Source organism: Cupressus sempervirens, chromosome 4 (assembly GCF_028749045.1).
Source record: "Cupressus sempervirens isolate cs-2001-9-10 chromosome 4, ASM2874904v1, whole genome shotgun sequence".
NCBI classification, from domain to species: Eukaryota; Viridiplantae; Streptophyta; class Pinopsida; order Cupressales; family Cupressaceae; genus Cupressus; species Cupressus sempervirens.
In genome coordinates, this window is record NC_143121.1 from 104,145,451 (window position 1) to 104,155,432 (window position 9,982).

Genomic DNA, 9,982 nt, shown 5'->3' on the forward strand with positions numbered 1-9,982 from the left:
CTAAAAATGCATTAAAAAATTTATACATTGAAATATATAGACTTAGAAGTTCATATCATCACATAGGTTGCAGTCCATTATTGTATTTCTTCTAGAATTGTGCTACTAATATGCATCTAAAAAGAGTATACAATAGACTGGCTGTCAAATAAAATGGCTTCTAATTAAATACAATTACATGTTAAAACAAATGAAGCATAGAAACAAATTAGTAGAGAAGCAGCCATGAATGATGTGGCCATTATCACAACACAATTCTGTACCAAAGCTTTTCAAAGCACACTTGAAAGCTCTTCAATCTTCATTTGTATAGACAATAACTAATTCATTCCCTACCTTCCATTTAAAATAAAAGAATTTATCCACAACGTACACACACCTACTCTTCAACAACAAAATCTAATATTTGGCTAGTTTACCCATGCAAAAATGATTTTATTGAGAGAAGGAGAATACAAGCAGAGTGGAGAAATTCATCGAAATAGTAAGCATCCATGTTTCTGCAATAATTAAGAGCTCTTCTCACTACAAAAGCCAGTCAGTTGTCTCAGCGTGGGATTTATCCATGACCTCTGACCTAAGGTGGAAAATCTTATTATTGTTGAACCATGCAAACAAGGAAAAATCACTTGTCCAACATGCACAATGCCATTAGAAGAAAAATCATACTTGCCCAACATTTACAACCATTAGAATTATGCAACAAACATGTAATAGGAGAATGAAATTCTCAACAACCTTTCAACAATCTTTTTTTAAAGCTAATTTTCTAAGTGAGAAAATACAAAATACTAGCTAGAAAAATGACCGACACCAATAGATAATGAAAAATTTAATTTCAAAAATTCATTTTAATAAAAACTAATCTAACAACTAACAACTTCAACATAAAGAGCTTTATCTATCAGTTTCAAAGCATGCACTAATACAAAGTAGATGATTGAAAATTATAGTCTCCGCCTTGTAGGAGGGACTAATAATGATATTCGTTCTTCAATAAAACATTCATTCATTGAAACAAGTAGCCTTCAAAACAAGCACGGGGAATCTACTTTTGGAATCAACAAGTTGCCACCCCACAAAGTCAAAATATGTAGATATATGAAGGTCCCGCTATTGTCGTGGATTTGATAAAATTAGGTATCAAGATGTGGAGAGATTTCTAATTCCGACGTTTGTAAAAGAGAAATGTGGGATTCCAACTATGTTAGACCATCACTTTCAGCTTTCACTAAATGAAAATTTGCTTAATTTTCCCTGATTATTAAAACAAAAGGAATAAAAAGTAATCGGACAAAAGAGAGCGGATAACAAACTAAGCATAAAGTAACGAGTGGTGGATCAACAACAATTTTGTGTCATTGTACTACGCATATTGTACAGTAAGCTAATGTGTTGCTTAACATGGACCTTATTTTTGTATATTTAATACTATCTTAATCGAATATATGATATTGTTTTCGAGTGCCTTCTTTCCATTGTTTTGAGTTACGAGTCAATTTAGACATTCGAGAATACCTCTTGGTTTTTTAATTCCATTTAACTACTAATACATCCCTTTCATTCAGTATCTACAGTTTCATTCATTGCTTCTAAACCGTTTAATGATGTTTGAAGTCCTCAGCATAATCATTATTGCTTATGAATCCATCGTGCATTAGACTAGGCATCTACTCAGCGTTGATTTAATTCTTTTATGTCTCTACATTTTTCAACCGTGTTTTGTTTGTAGAGCGGGACACATGATAGACTAAAGATTTCAATAACGAATCATGTCTCGTCGAAGGCTAAAGCAATGTCAACCAACCCACGTCTCTTGAAAGATTTTTATAATTAAATTAAATGTATTTAAATTAAAAAACATCTGTATATTTCTACTTTCATATCAAAAATAAATTGATGTTAAAAATATTAATGTTATACTATATTCAGTGAAATATTAATTTACAATTAGTTTGTCCAATCTTTTATTTTTATTTTTAAATTAATTCTATATAGTTCTAATATATATTAGTATTTTTTTTTTCATAGAAAATATATTTTTTTCAATCTTATTGATGGCAATCTTGCTATAGTCATGAATTAGGTTAAATTTTTTCACTTAAAATAAATTTTTTTCCAAACATTATAACTACCATTATTAATATGGTAAGACAACCGATTAAGTGAAATAAACAAGTGCCACATAATGACATACTACTTGCATTTGCATTTTAGATATGTAGTTAAATATAATTCTAATTTTGTATATAAATTTAACTATAATATAAATATATTTAAATTTTTTATAATTAATTATAATGTAAGTATTTTATATATACTTTTTTCATTGTTTTAATTTTTTGTAACTACATTACAAATTAAATTAAATTTTATAATAAAAATTTATAATATAAAATTATATTTATGAATTAATAATTGTAATTTAACAAACAATTATTTCATATAATTATTTTAACAATTACTGTTAAAATTAATTTATAACTAACATAGATATCTTAAATAAATCTATCAAAAGAAATGTCGATAGATATCCATAATTATATTTTGATTCTTTTTTATACTTACTTGAGTTTTTTTTATTTTAATTTTAGCAAATATTTTATGTAAAATTTATTAAAATATTTTTTAAAATATACCATATTTATAATAAATATTAAGATTTTGACAAGCAAGAGCCTACAACACAATGATAAATTGTGAGCCTCTTAATTGGGAGGTCTTGAATTCAAATCTACTCAAGCTTAACTAATAATAAAAATGATTAATCATAACAAATAATAATAGTTAACCTTGGCTTCAGCCTCTTATCTATCAAAAAAAGAAGAAGATTTTGACGTTAGATGGTTGTCAAATTTAACCTAGAACGTAAATGTTAACACTAACACCCTCACACCTTCCCACTGCTCCCATTTTGTCATTGTAGAATGCCTATCGGCATCAACAATTAATGTTAAAAATATATAACAAAAGATGAAAAAAATTATTCATAATTATTTTATAAAAATAATGACAATCATAATTTTATTTGATTATAAATCTAATTAGGAAAAATAAATTTATTTATTTTTTGTTAGAAGAAAAAAATCATCTTTTAGATAGAATAGAATTTAAATATTATAATATTGTGTGTGTGTGTGTGTGTGTGTGTGTGTGTGTGTGTGTGTGTGTGTGTGTGTGTGCGTGCGCGCGTGCGCACGCGTGTGTGTGTGTGTGTGTGTGTGTGAGAGAGAGAGAGAGAGAGAGAGGAGAGAGAGAGAGAGAGAGAGAGAGAGGGAGAGAGAGAGAGAGAGAGAGAGAGAGAGAGAGAGAGAGAGAGAGAGAGGTAAAAATTAGGAGTTTCTATATTGAAAACTTCTATTATCAACATAGTAAAGAAAGAAAGAAATTATAATAAGAAGAAAGAAAAAAATGGGAATGATTTTATGTATCCTTAGCAAACAACCTTATAAGGAATATTGATTTCAACCAATGATACTTTAGATAAACAACTTTTATAAAATAGAAAAATAAAGAGTTGTAAATTTCAGCTTTGGTAGAAGTATGTTTATTTTGACAAAAAGGAAAATAAATCATTATGATTGGTGGAGATTAATTGATTAATAGTGCACAAGTCAATACAATAGCATTTTCTTAAAGGAAGTACTAATAAATGTGACAATATGTAAGATTTTGTTTTTTTTTTTTTTCATATTTTAAATATCTTATCCCCTCAACTTTAGGCTTTTACACCATGAAAAATTCTCAAAAATTGAGATGCTTTTCTCCAATAATCTAATGGCTCTACAAAAGTCTAGTTAACTCCTATAGAATGTATATTTAGTAAATTTTAACCATTCCTTAAAATTTGATTTTGTAAAAATATAAGATTGAACATTCTATAATACAAAATAAGTTTTCTATAAAGAATAAACATACATAACTAGAAAGAAATCATTCAACATTCTACTCTCATGACTATATTATATATGTTCTTAGTTCTTTGATCATAATCTTGAACTAACATTTAATATTGACATGAGCTAGACCCTATGCATCTTTGTTATCATCTAGAAATATCTATTCTAATTATCACAAAAATCTTAATATATTTTAACACCATCCACATTTCTTGTAGTAATTTTATTTGTAATTAAAACTTTTATTTAACCTATATTGATTTAACAAAGATATTGATTGTGATTCAATAATATATTGTCTATTTCAAAAGAGTTATCTCTTCCCATGACTTTAACAATAAAATTTTGTATATATCAAAGTAGATATGTTTTACTATATTAGTCACTTTATTTGTACTATAAGCTTAGGTACAACTTAAATCAACTTTTTGGAGAAGTCTAAATTTTGATTGAATAAATTCAACCCTATCTGAAGAAGAAGAAAAAATAATTAAAAATGAAAAATATATCTAGAAGAAGGCACATATGTGCTTAAATATAAAACAAGAAACCTATCATTAACAACCAAATCGATGTAAGTCAATCTATCTCATATGAACAATGTGTTTTTCTACTATTACATATAAGGATCCATTGAATTGAGATGTTATTATTTATGTAAAATAAAAGTAGAAAATTTATCTTTCGACACAATATGACCATATCAACATTATCATTATTGAGTTTTTTTATAACACAAAATATTTTTTTTAAAGAAATTTCATTTTGATTATTTTCAATCTAAGAAAATCAATACCATTGTTGATTATTATTAATAGCTATACATATATTACTATTATCAAAGTGCCAACTACATTAATTTTTTTAAAACATAACTAAATAATTATAATATTTTCCTTCAAATTAATACTGTAAAAAATTATTAATCTTTAAAAATTTCAAAATTGTAATTTTTAAATCATGTAAGTATATATATGCCCAAAAAAAAGATTCCTTTCAAAGAAATTTTTCCTTTACTCATCTTATATGTGATTCTATTGATTATTTCCTACTATGTTCAAGGAAATTGTGAAATAATTTTATTTTTGTCTATACCATTAATGATATTTATTATTTCAAAATAATATTTTTAATATATAACTCTCTTTGTAACTTTTGTTTAGTATGGTATTATTGATATCAACCCAATTGATTTATGCAAATAAGGATGAATAGCCACAATTATTGTTGAGAAATAAGGCCTCATATGTATAATCACAATTATTAATCCATCAATGTTTGACATGTCATAAGATAATCCATGACATTCCCACGAAAAAAATCTAATGATGAAAAAATATAACCTCTAAGATAATTCATACTCCATTTTATTCGTGTAAGAATTTGCCTTAGGGCAGAATTTACCCAAGACCAAGGAACTCAAAACACAAGCACAAATTAGACTAGAGTATGATTAGAATAACTGTAAAGTATTCAATATAATGTACATGTACACTAGGAGTGCCTCAATATAAAGGCCTCTAAGATGCATCTAGAATGCCTTAGAATCAATATCATGATAGCTCCTACAACCAAGCACATGTCCACCAGATGTGGGTTATCCTCCATTAAGCATGGAAGCAAGTGTGATGATGAGAGGATAAGCCTACAATGGTGTGACATGCAGATTAGTGTTGTAGACAACATGTGCTAAATTAGGAGTGTGAAAAATTATGTTGTCTACATGACAACTTAGTGAATGATGCAACCTCCTATGTTGTAGACACCATATACATAATTAGAGTTGCGTACTCCTATGTTGTCAATGTGACAACCCAAAAAGGTGTGCAAAATCTTAAGTGTCTCATAAAAAGAAATAATAAAATAATGCAAAATAATAAAATAATGCACTAACCTAAGTAAACTTAAGCAGAGCATAATTATTAAATACCTATTTACACCAACACCCCCCCTTAAGTGGAACTTAGGGGAGTGCACTTAAGCTCACTAGTGCATGATGGGTTCTAGCTATGAGGCTATGTTAGGTACCCATGTACAAAACCAATGCTATAATGATGTAATGCAATCTCTCATAAAGTGGAGAAAGAGGAAAAACCTCATGGGAAAAACCCTCCTCCAAAAAAGAGAGATGAGTAAAATAAGGAAGAAGAGAGAGAGGAAGACCTCATAAGAGGAAAAAATCCCTCCTTGAAGAAGAAGAAGTGAGAAGTCAAGGGACACCCCTTTCAGCAACATCCTACACCCCCCAAGAGATCTCGCAATTGAGTATACTTGACCTTGATGAAGGGTTTGGTGAAGATATCAGCGACTTGCTCTACTATAGGATAGTACTATAGTGCGATTAGCTCATGTATAAACTCTCAAATGTAGTTCATATGAACCTTAATGTGCTTTTTCTATTGATGTTGAATTGGATGCTTAGAGATATCAATGGTAATTTAATTTTCACAATGTATAACTGATCCAAGGTAAAATATGTACCCTGAAGTGGACTTGCAAGAATTTAAGTCCCATGCATAGTCTTAGTCTATGTATCCAACCAATTGAAGCCCTATACCTACTGCATAATGTATCCCATGTGTATATGTACCCTTGATGTAGTGCAAAATATGCTTGGCAGCCTTCCAATGAAGCTCATGAGGTTCTTGCATAAAGCATGAAACCAAACCAACTACAAAAGCAATATCATGGTGTGTGTGTGTGTGTGTGTAGTAGTAGTAGTAGTAGTAGATAAGGCTTCCAAATAAATATCTTTATAATGTTGCATCAACCAATAGAGTGGTGCACTTAGCTTCTAGCTTGACACTTAATAGGAAGGGAGTAGGAGTAGGCTTGCAGTCACTCATGTGAAATTGAGAAAGCAAGTCAAGAGCATACTTGAGTTGTGAAACTGTGATCCCTACTGAAGACTGTGTGATTTCAATGCCAAGGAAGCAATGTAACAAACTCAAGTCTATCATGGCAAATCTTTCCTATAAAGAGGTCTTGACATTGGCAATGATGGATGAAGTGCTCCCTGTAGTGATCAAGTCATCAACATAAAGCACTAATATCAAGTGTGAGTCATCCTACTAAAGAATGTATACATTCAAATTAGAGTTACATCTGGTGAAACCTATTGAGAGGAGGAAGGAATCCATTTTGGCATACCAAGCCTACTTAAGACCATAAATAGACTTCTTCAATCTACAAACCATAGTAGAATCCTGTACAAACCCCTGTGGCTACTCCATATAAATTTCCTCATGAAGATCACCATTCAAAAAAGTGCTCTTTACATCCATCTAGTGTACAACCCAACCTTGAGCTACAACAATTGGTAGTGTCAGGTGAATGGAGTTCATCTTGGCAACTGGTGCAAAAGTCTCTATATAATCAATACCTAGAACCTGTGGGAAACCTTTGGCAAGTAGTCTAGCCTTATGTTTATCAACACTTCCATCTGCTACAAATCTTCTTTGATAGATCCACTTGCACCGAACCACTTTTCTTCCCTTAGGAAGGGGAACTAAGTCCCATGTGTTATTTTTCATCAAAGAATTATATTCATCCTCCATAGCCTTATCCCATTCTAGAATCCCTAATGCGTCCTTAAAAGACTATGGATCTGAAGCAATGGTTGTATATGCATGTGGAAATAACTTGTGTTGTGACCTAGTCCTCTGAGTGGCTAAAGGATTTCCCACCAATGAACCTATTACATCAAGAGTTTATTGTGCCCAATGAGGTTTAGTGGAAGAAGAAGAAGGAATGGCCTCAACTGTTTGTTGGCCCTATGAAGGTGGTTGATGCAGATATAAATGCAATGGAAGGAAACACAATAGGAACCAACACCAGCAAGTGATAGATTATAAAATTCTTCTATTTAATTTATCAAATGAATAGTACATAGACTAGCTCTCCTACAGATTTCTTCTCTTTATAACTTAGTATCCAGAAACTTTTCTCTCCAACTTGACCTAAACCTAAACCTAAAACTCTATTTATACTTGCTAAGATAATCTACGAAACCTTCTAGATTATTAGAAAATAGAAAAAAAAAACTTATAGAATTTCTAAATCAGTATAGAATGGGGAAGAATGACCCCACAATGATTTGTACAAATCCCAAGAAAATTATCTTATCCTAATGATGTAATCAAGATAAATTTCTCAAGTTAGCACATGCATAAAACTTGACCTAAATACTTTATATAAAACTTTGACCTAAATACTTTATGTGGGTGCTCCTGCACCATACTCCCTATGAAATTTTATCTCAAGCCCACTTGAGATAAGCTCTTGTAGAGTGGTACCCTACATCTTGATATTTTGTGCGGTCATCCACACAACATCTACATCTAAATAATCTCTGAGTTTTACCAAGTACTACTTGGACTCCTTTCCTCTTTTCTGCTTTATGACTTAGGTGTCAAGTATCCTTTCTAGTTGTGGTGTCTCCTTAAATAGTAGATGTTGAAGGTCTTCTGTATCAGCCATTTTTCCTATATCAATTTCTTTAGTGGGTGCTTTGAATGGTGTGAGGTCTGCTATGTTGAAGATGGGAGAAATGCCAATCTCTGGTGGCAATTGAATCTCATAAGCATTTGGTACAAACTTCTTTAATATTTGACAAGGACCTAGTTTTCTCAACATAAGTTTGGTAGATTTACCTTTTGGTAGCCTCTCCTTCTTGATATTTGCCCATACTAAATCTTCCACTTCAAATTCTAAGTGTCTCCATTTCTAATCTGCATGCTTCTTATACTTGTTAGAGGTTTGTTAGAGTTGTGATTTGACTTCATCATGGATTTCTTTTATGGCAGTAGAAAATTCTTCTCCTTGGGCATTAACCTATTGTTGTGAACTCATATCTTTTAACTCAAAAATACCTCTAGGATGAATTCCATACACCACTTGAAATGATGACTTTCTTGTGCTTCTATTGATGGAGTCATTATATGCAAATTCAGCTTGGAGTAGGATTACATCCCATTCTATTGCATGTTGTCTTGTGAGTGTTCTTAACAAATTACCTAATATTCTATTAACTACCTCTGTTTGACCGTTAGTTTGAGTGTGGTAGGCTAATGAAAATGATAAATTGGTTACAAGTTTCCTCCATAGAGTTCTCCAAAAGTGTCCTACGAACTTCACATCCCTATCTGAAACTATATTGAGGGGTAGCCCATGAATCCTTATGACTTCCTTGAAAAAGAGATTTGCTAGATGATAAGCATCACTAGTTGACTTATAGGGTAAGAAGTGAGCCATTTTTTTGAACCTATCTACTACAAAAAATACACTATCATACCCCTTTTGTGTCCATGGCAACCCCATTACAAAATCCATTGTTATGCTTGCCCAAAGTCTAGATGGTATTGGCAAAGGTTGATAAAGCACAACATTTGTAGTCCTTCCTTTGCCCCTTTGACAAATCATACATGTTTCCACAAATTTTCTTACATCAGTCTGAAATTTAGGCCAATAGTAGTACCTTCTAACCAATTCTAAGGTTTTATCCAAACCAAAATGTTCACCCATTGTTCCACTGTGCTTCTCTTTGATAACGTTTGTCCTCATAGAGCACCTGGGTACACGTAGTTGTCCTCCTTTGAAAACAAGTCTTTCTTGTATCAAGAAATCAGGAAAATTAGCTTGGTATCTCTCACCAAAGTCCATACATACCTTGTAGATGTCACAAAAATTTGGATCTGCTACATACATGTCCTTGAGTGCTTCAATTCCCACACTTTGTAGTTGTATGTGGGAGACAGTCAAATTCCTTCTACTAAGAGCATCATCAACCTTGTTTGATATGCCCTTCTTATGCTTGATGGTGAAGGTATAGGCCTGTAAATACTCCATCCATTTCATGTGCCTATGACTTAATTTGTCTTGGCTATTTAGAAAACTATGTGCTTGGTTATCAGTATACACAACAAAATCCTTTGAGAATAACTAATGTCTCCACCTTTTGAGAGCTTGAACCAATGCATACATTTCTAAGTCATATGAAGAGTATTTCTACTTGGTTTCATTGAGTTTTTCACTTGAGAAAGCCACTAGTTTTCCTTCTTGACTAAGAACTATGCCTATACCAA